Source organism: Rhinopithecus bieti, unplaced genomic scaffold (assembly GCF_001698545.2).
Source record: "Rhinopithecus bieti isolate Rb0 unplaced genomic scaffold, ASM169854v2 scaffold_16834, whole genome shotgun sequence".
In the NCBI taxonomy this organism is placed as follows: Eukaryota; Metazoa; Chordata; class Mammalia; order Primates; family Cercopithecidae; genus Rhinopithecus; species Rhinopithecus bieti.
In genome coordinates this window covers 3,030,960-3,039,425 of record NW_016809297.1, presented here as the reverse complement: position 1 = coordinate 3,039,425, position 8,466 = coordinate 3,030,960, and the positions used below count along the sequence as shown (strand labels likewise).

The 8,466-nt window shown below is 33.7% G+C and overlaps 1 pseudogene; it reads right to left on the bottom strand.

Annotated features, from left to right (window-relative positions):
* The window catches only part of LOC108540077 (transcription factor IIIA-like), a 27,066-nt pseudogene extending 19,183 nt beyond the window's left edge, over nt 1-7,883 (bottom strand).
* Between the last annotated feature and the right edge of the window lie 583 nt (nt 7,884-8,466).

The window sequence follows — 8,466 nt, the reverse complement described above, 5'->3', positions numbered from 1 at the left end:
TAAATAAATAAATAAATAAATAAATAAATAAAATAAAGTACCTGTCATGATATCTGGCACATATGAGCACTTAACATATTTTCTGTTCTTCTTCCTAACTTCTCATCCTATTTTTTAGGTTGTGTGATATTTTGGTTAAGGCACTTGATTGCCAAAGGGCCTTTGCTGCCTCATCTGTAAAACTAGATATATTTATAGTACTCTCTTTGAAGATATAATGATGAATAAGACTGATTTAATTTCTGTCATCCTTAAGCTCACATTCCAAGGGAGCAGATAATAAAATAGCTTCATATATAATGAGATATTAATTAGTACCATAAAACAGTTCAGCAATCTAGTCAGGGAAGGAGAGATTGTTTGATGCAGAGTCATGCATGCCTCACTCTCAGTTTATTAACATCTGCAAATAGCACCTACATAGAAAAGACTTGGGTGACCATATGACCTGAAAAAGTATCCCTGCCCACTCCACCCTTTATTCTGTGTCTTTTCTCTGACTTAACTTTTATGACACTTATTACTGTGTCATATTATATTTAGCTATTTTTCTTTTTTTTTTTGTTTGCATCATTCAGAAAAAATGTAAGTTTCAGAACAATGGGGATGGAGTTGGTCTCATGCATTATTATATCCCTATAACAGTATGACAAGAGTAGAAGCTCAATTAATGCTTACCAAGTGAATAAAGTTATAAATCTCATAATATAATAGTTATGAAAATAGGAAATAATTTCAAATATAATTAGAGTAAATATTTTAATCTGTCTAAATAATAAAGATAATTTATAAAACATAGTTTTATTAAAAGTAAAGCCAGTGGTGATATTTAAACTTTACAAAAATTATTCTCGTTGTAATTCACTGCCAATTATACAGTTTACAATGATGATTTTACTTGATGACATGTTTACAAACCAGCAACTCTTAATTTATGATTTTTGAGGATGTCAAACATTGAAATTTATGCACTTGTTAATGAATTGTTGATTAAAAAAAGAACACATGTATTTTACTATTAGTTTAATTAGTAACCTCAGATATATTATTTTGTTTAAATGTGCAAATTGATAATAATGAAATTCTTGCTTTGGAAATCTATTTAAGTAAATAATATTCAAAGGAAAAAAAGTCCTCTTTAAAAAAAAAAGTCCCATTTAAGAATCCAACGTATTTTCAAACTTGAGTTCAGTGTAAGTTATGTACATAAAATTCAAATAATTTTTCTTAAATAAAAAAATGTGTATACATACTGATCATATGACCTAGAAAAATTAAAAGCAGAGCTCATGTCCTGTCTAAACATATATATTTGTCAGAAGTTTCTGCTAGTTCCAGCTATCTACATCATAACTAAAGTCGATCATTTTGAGAACTGGTGAATGTGAGCACTCTAAATTGTTTCCAAGCTACATTTTTCTATGATGAGGTCAAATAATATATTTTCAGCAAAAGGTACCACAGGGGTTCAGGATGGGTGATGCTTAGTGAGTGCAGTATTTTAAACATCCCTAGTTCCCTTAGGAGTAATGTGTGCAGAAGGTGGTGAATAGATTCTGCTTATAAGCTGAGATCAGCAAATATCCCTTGCTTATCTCAGTTTATCATTTTTAACCTCCTCTCTTTTGCACAATCCTTCTTAAAGTCACTTAAACCAAGCCCCAAGACTCTATTTAAAAAGCCTGTCCTGACTTCCTCAGATTCAGAAACTCCTAAAACTTGCCTGTGGAGTGTTCTTCCTTGCTACAGCAAGCTCTGATGTATCCCTGGCAGCCTTTGTTCAATGAGCTTCAAAAATACCACTAATTAAACACAGTCTTGCCTTGTTACTTAATACTCATGAACCTCATTTATTTTTCCTTGTATAATACTGATAAATATATATTAGTATGTTGAGAGGTCTAGTAAAGGTATATAAAAAGTATCCAGTATGATACATAGTAGATATAAAAAATTTAAATAGTAAATAATAAATCATTTTAAAATTAATAGATTTATGGGTTTTGGGGGGATTTTCTTGACCTTTATTTAATCAGCTTTTAAGTATTATATATATTTAGCCATTAACTTTTTTATTCTTTCCTGTCCAACTTTTTTTTTTTTTAAGTTCAGGGGTACATGTGCAGGGTTGTTATACAGGTAAACTTGTGTCACAGGGGTGTTGTACAGATTACTTCGTCACCCAGATATTAAGCCTAGTCCCCATTACCTATTTTTCCTGACCCTCTCCCCTGTCCCGGTCTCTACCCTCCTATAGCCCCCAGTGTGTGTTGTTCCCCTCCATGTGTCCATGTGTTCTCATCATTTAGCTCCTACTTGTAAGTGAGAACATGTGGTATTTAGTTTTCTGTTCCTGTGATCGTTTCCTAAGGTTAATGGCCTCCAGCTCCATCCATGTCCTCACAAAAAACATTACCTTGTACCTTTTAATGGCTGCACGGGATTTCATGGTATATATGTGTCACATTTTCTTTATCCTTGATTTATCTCTATCATTGATGGTCACTTACGTTGATTCTATGCCTTTGCTATTGTAAATAGTGTTGCAATGAACATACGCATATCCATGTCTTTATAATAGAATGATTTCTATTCTTTTGGGTATATACCCAGTAATGAGATTGCTGGGTCAAATGGTAGCTCTGTGTTTAGGTCTTTCAGGAATCACTACATTGGATTTATTCATATTTTTTAAAAAAATATACATTGCCCCTAATAGAAATATAACAGTGTTCTGGATATAACTTCTGGTTTATTTCTTTTAAACTTAATTTTCATAGTAACCCAATGTCGGCAAATATAAATCTGAACTATCGGACAAGGGCTTCTTTGAACAGAGATGACTAATGTTAATTTGGAGGACTAAATAAAATGTTCATAGTCTATTGGTTTTTAAAAACTATAACTAAAACTGAATCCAATGACCTTTCAAATTTCTTTGTCCTTATTAAATCATGATTTTATCATTTAGAAAAGAAAAGTCAGTGTCCTGCATTCTTGATATGATCAGAATTTGATCAAGGATATAATAGAGGAAAAGAGGAAAGCATTATAAGGATTTTGAGACAAATAGGAAAATATTTGAATAAAATGATGGCAAAATAATGAGAACATGCATAGATTTTTCAATTTCCTGTTACAATGTGTGCAGTTTCAAAATATTATTAATTAGAAAGGAGACCAATGCCAAGGTCCAGAGGCCAACTCTGAGATTTTATATTTGCATGCATCTGTTTTATCAGGTGGAGCTCTTCAGAGCAACACCAGGAAGAGAGTGAAGGATACAGAATTGGACAGAGAGAGAAGGTGGAGAGTGATAGAGTTGAAATAGGACTTAGCTGATCCGTAGGGGGAGCTCTGGAGTTGGTATGGCCCTTCAGAATTTTCCCAGACTGAGGCAAGAGGGCTTAGCCTTTATACTCTTCCACTCCTGGACCAGTGGAGAGAGATGACTCCTTTTGGCAGAAAGCAGTTATTGGGGAATGACTCTGCTGTGAGTCAGGCATCACTCTCAGCACCTGGGGAAACTAGTGCTTTGGTCTTAAAGGAGCGAATTCACTATAGCAAATTGACACATTTGTTTACTGTCGTGTTTTAGGACATGATATCTGTTCAGCTTCTATTTGACCTTTGAAAATGTAAGCAAAGCCAAATATTAACTTAAGATTTATTTAGAAAAGGAGTTTGAATGAGTCTCTATTATTAAACTTAATATTAAGACTTCCTTAAATTAATTACTCATCTCTTTTGTGCGTGTAGATGATTGTGCTGCAGTTTTTACCTCACTTTTCTGATCTGTATTTACTCTTTGGAATATTTAACTAGGTTTATGTGGGGGTGAAATAAATGTCTTCAGTAATGGGTTTCTCATGTCTTTATTCTTTCACTATATTTTATTGGGTTCCTACTTATTATTTTGTCAATGGCATAACAGTTTAACTCTAATTTTGTTCTTTTCCTTACTCAAAATTGGTGGGAAGCTGCATGAGACAAGTGGTGTACCAAGTGCAGCATAGCTATTAAATTTTCTCCATAGACCATTCAACTGATATTGCATAGAAGAAAGGAATAGCTTTAGGGGAATTTATGTGGGACACAAATCACATGCTAATATATGATTGCAAGTGCATTTGGTTTACAAAAGAAATTGTTGCCACTTGATTCATTTATTTAAATGGTGATATAATGTAAAACAACCATTTATGTTTGTATTTTTTAGTGAAATTATTTTTTATTATTTATTTTTATTTTTTATTTCTAAATATTTTATTTTTTATTATACTTTTAAGTTTTAGGGTACATGTGTACAACATGCAGGTTTGTTATATATGTATACATATGTGTGCATCATTTTTAAAACGTTTTCTTCATTCAATTTCTGAATATCAAATAAATGTTGATTTTTTTAAAGTCTATTTCCTGCTGCCGTCCTCAGGTCCACAAAGGCTATGTCTAGTACTTCATCAAGCAAAATGGAAGTTAAATAAGTAATTTGTAAAATGTGGATCACAGGATTAGGCACAAAATTCTTTTTTATTTTATTTGCATTTCTTTTTTTTTTTTTTTAAGAGAGAGGGTCTTGCTCTGTTGCCCAGGCTTCAGTGCAGTGGCATGATCATAGCTCACTGTAGCTTTGAACTTCTGGGCTCACACAATCCTCCTGCCTCAGCTTAATGAGTTACCCAAATTATTTTATAGTAAGAAATGCTAGTTAATAATGTACATCATCATACTTAGATTTTTTTTTCTTTTTCCAAGCATTAGTTTCTGTGACATCATCTTGAAGTCTTACAACATTTATGACAAATGCTAAATGAATAAGGATAAAATGTTACCCTGCAAATATTTAAGGTACATATTTTAAAATATGACATCTTTTTAGCAAGACTTTAGAACTAGGACATTCTTGGAGACATAGAGAGTAAAATATGAGACTAACATTTGGCTGAAAATGATGGCTTGTTCTGCTTGAGATGAGTGATAGGCACTTAGTATATAACCTATGCTTCATTCCAGACAGGGCATTGCCATTATTTATATTCTGCTCATTGGAGTCTTTAAATTGATTGTGAAAGGTTAAAAGACCATTTTAACTTATCTGTGGGGATATATTTTTGGTTGGTGCTGTTCATTTTCCATTCTCTATTTAGATTGTAAATTCTCTCAGTGGGTACTTTATCTTATTATCTCATTGAGTCTAACAAATCCTGGAGAGTTAATCAATAGTACCTGTGGGATATTTTTGTCACCTTTAATAAATCTCTGAAGGGTGATATAATACTAGAAATGAGAAAAATATTCTCTTAGGTCATGTGTGTGTTCTATTTGGGATGCATAAAAGTCTCATTTTAAAATGAATTATCCTTGCTCATCTTTTTTTAGATCAGCAGAAGTAAACACATTTTCTTTTCTGTCACACTCTGTTTTGAGTGTGCTATTCTGATCTAAGTTAAAAAAAAATAGAAATGCATTGATACATTTTTAGGACTTATCTGGTATATTCAATAAACGAAGTGATGTGATAAAATTTTCAAGTTATTTAAATGCTATTTATATTTTATTCTTTTAACAGGTGTGTATTATATTATAGGTCTACAATAAATTTAGTTGTTATGGTTTTAAATAAAAATTAGTGTTTCACTTTTGCATAATAGGATATGCTTTTAGAGTTTAGAATAATAGGATATTTCCTATTACTGGAGATTTAACCTTGAGAGGCACCTGTTCCTAGGCTCCATTTCACGTATGAGGCCTCAGCTCAGTCAAGATAAACAACTTGCTGGAGTCCACAGTATATGACAGAGCTAGAGCTTAAACTTCTGATTCTAAAACAATTTCTTCATTCCAAATAATTGTACCTGTATTTATTAAAACAAACAAGTACGCTTTTTTTGTTCTAGTTGAAAAAATCCTTTGTCTATGAAAAGCTATTAAAAGTTCCACCTTACTTATCAGTGCCAGGCAGCACTACTAAGAGTTAAAAACTAAAAAATTGAAAGCAATACTTAATAATTGAATTTAAACATATGAGGCAGCAACCTTTGTTTAAGAATTATATCTCTAAATACTCAATATTGCACCCTAGTTTCTTCTAACTTATTCCATTTCACACGTAAAAATAAACATGAATAAACTAAAAGCAAAGTTCTGTAGGCCTAGGAACTATTTTAATAGCTCTGTCTCCAAGATACAAAGTAGTGCCTGGCACATAATAGGCTCTTTACATGTCTATTGAGTGAATGAAGTAATTAACCGCTTTTGAACAGTCAACCTATGAGAATAATTTATACAAGAATCTCAGTTTCCCAGAAAATTTGTAATGAGACCCTTTGAGAGGACTTTTTTGAAATAACTATTTGAATGGCTTTATTTTGAAATGACTATTTGAATGGCTTTATTTTGAATGACTATTTGAAATGACTCATTGAAGGATGATTTGGGCCATAGAATAAATGCTTCATGATCAGCAAATTTAAATTTTGGATTAATTTAAAAATAAACATTATTGAAATAAATGGATAGATAATGTAAACTTGGTAATCTGTCAATGATCCACTTATTCGGTATGATATTTTCTGTAACTTTTACTGAGACATACCTTTGGTTTTAATTGAAGTTTCCTAAATGGTTTATAATTAAGCTATAAAGACCAATAGGAGACTCTTCTCTTCAGGGAAGAAAACATTGCAATTCATTCAAACTTACAAAAATATACTATCTTAGTTGATATTATCTTACTTGTAAACAAATATTTCTGATGCTCAAATATTTGGACCTTTAGAAATATCTATAATTTATATACTAATAATGCTTTAAAATAATTCTGCCTTCCTTTCCGAATTAAAATGGTTCCCAAACACATTTAGAAAGTCATTTTGACCATCTTTTCTGTGATATTTTTACAATTATTCTCAATTACAGTTGAAGAGTGAGCTGTTTGCTCTATCAGATAATAGACATAAAGAATCATAGAACGTTGAATCTGAAATGAACCTCAGATAATCTGGTGAAGCCACTTTACTTTTATAAAAGAAACAATGAGATCCAGAAAGATGACGTGACTTGGCCCAAGGTGAGAAAGTGAGCTACTAACAGAGTCAGGATTGGAGGCAAACCCTCAACCCATTTTCACTGGAAGATGCAATCACTATAGAAATATGACACATAAAAGGGGTATTTTTTCTCTTTATCTTCTGATTATCTTAGATTCAATGACTGGTGTCCCAAAAATCAGACTGACAAAAGTCAGGCCTCTTGACAACCTTGTTTCACTTTACTGTGGCTCTTATAGGCAAAGTCTGTCTCCCCAGCCTCACTGGTTTCTTTCCTGTTACTGGGATGCATCAGCATCCTCATACTGTGGGGCTGTATGCGCTGTTCCTATCCCCAGAATGCTCCTCTCACAACTACATTTGCAAGGGTCACTCCCCCGCCTCTTTCAAGACTTTTCTCAAATGCTATTTCTCAGTGTCATTGTTTCTGACTACCATGTTTAAAATTGTTCACTTTTTAGTCCCCTCTGCTCCTTGCTCTGCTTTTCTCCCCACCCACCCCGCCCATAGGGCTTATGATCTTTCAATGTGCTAAATGATTTCCTTATTTATTTTGTTTTTTAGTGTTTCTTTCCCCCACTAACCTAACTAAAACATAAGCACCATGGGCATGGACTTTTGTTTTGTTTGCTGATGCATCCCTAGTACCTGGAACTAAGCCTGATTGTATGCTAGATATTCATATAAAATCTGTTGAATGAGCAAATGGATCCTCCAAGGAGAAAATTGGGACAGAGATATCCACTTGAGAAACAGTAGATGGATCTCAAAGCCCCAACTCGTAGCCCCAGATTCTTTTTTCTCTTGTGATCTACTAAGCATAGCCGCCATGACATTGAAGGTTCCAGGTTATGCCACTTTCTGCTTACCCCTCTGGCTCAGGTATGCCACAGGCCTTTCCTGTAAGGCACACAGCAAAATGAAAAAAGGTTGTCCAGATATCATTCAGGGTTCAAGGGTAACAGACCAGAGTTACAGCAGAGAAGATAATTTGTAATTAACTCCCTAGGTTGTCTCTGGAACATGCTCACTGGCCCTTGCCCAGACAACATTGACTGACATTCATTTACTTCTTCCTTGCTAATGGAACTCCTTTGGTTCCAGAGATGTGACTATTATCTCAGGATAAGGCAGGGATGGATCTTATTTATTCTATTCCAGTCACAGTACTGGCATTCTCTTTGCCAATGACTGATTCAGAGATAGGAACATGATGCGGGCCCATGAGAGGTGAGAGGCAAGTCAACTGAAGCAGCTGCCAGGAGAATTCGCAGGCTCTTCAAAAGTGTACAAGGAGGTCACACACTCCTCCCCACACACCGCTCCCTGCTCCTGCTTTGGAACATTGGATGTTGTATTTGAGGATGCGACTCTTGGAAGCGCAAGGTCATATTGTGTTCATAAGGGGACAAAG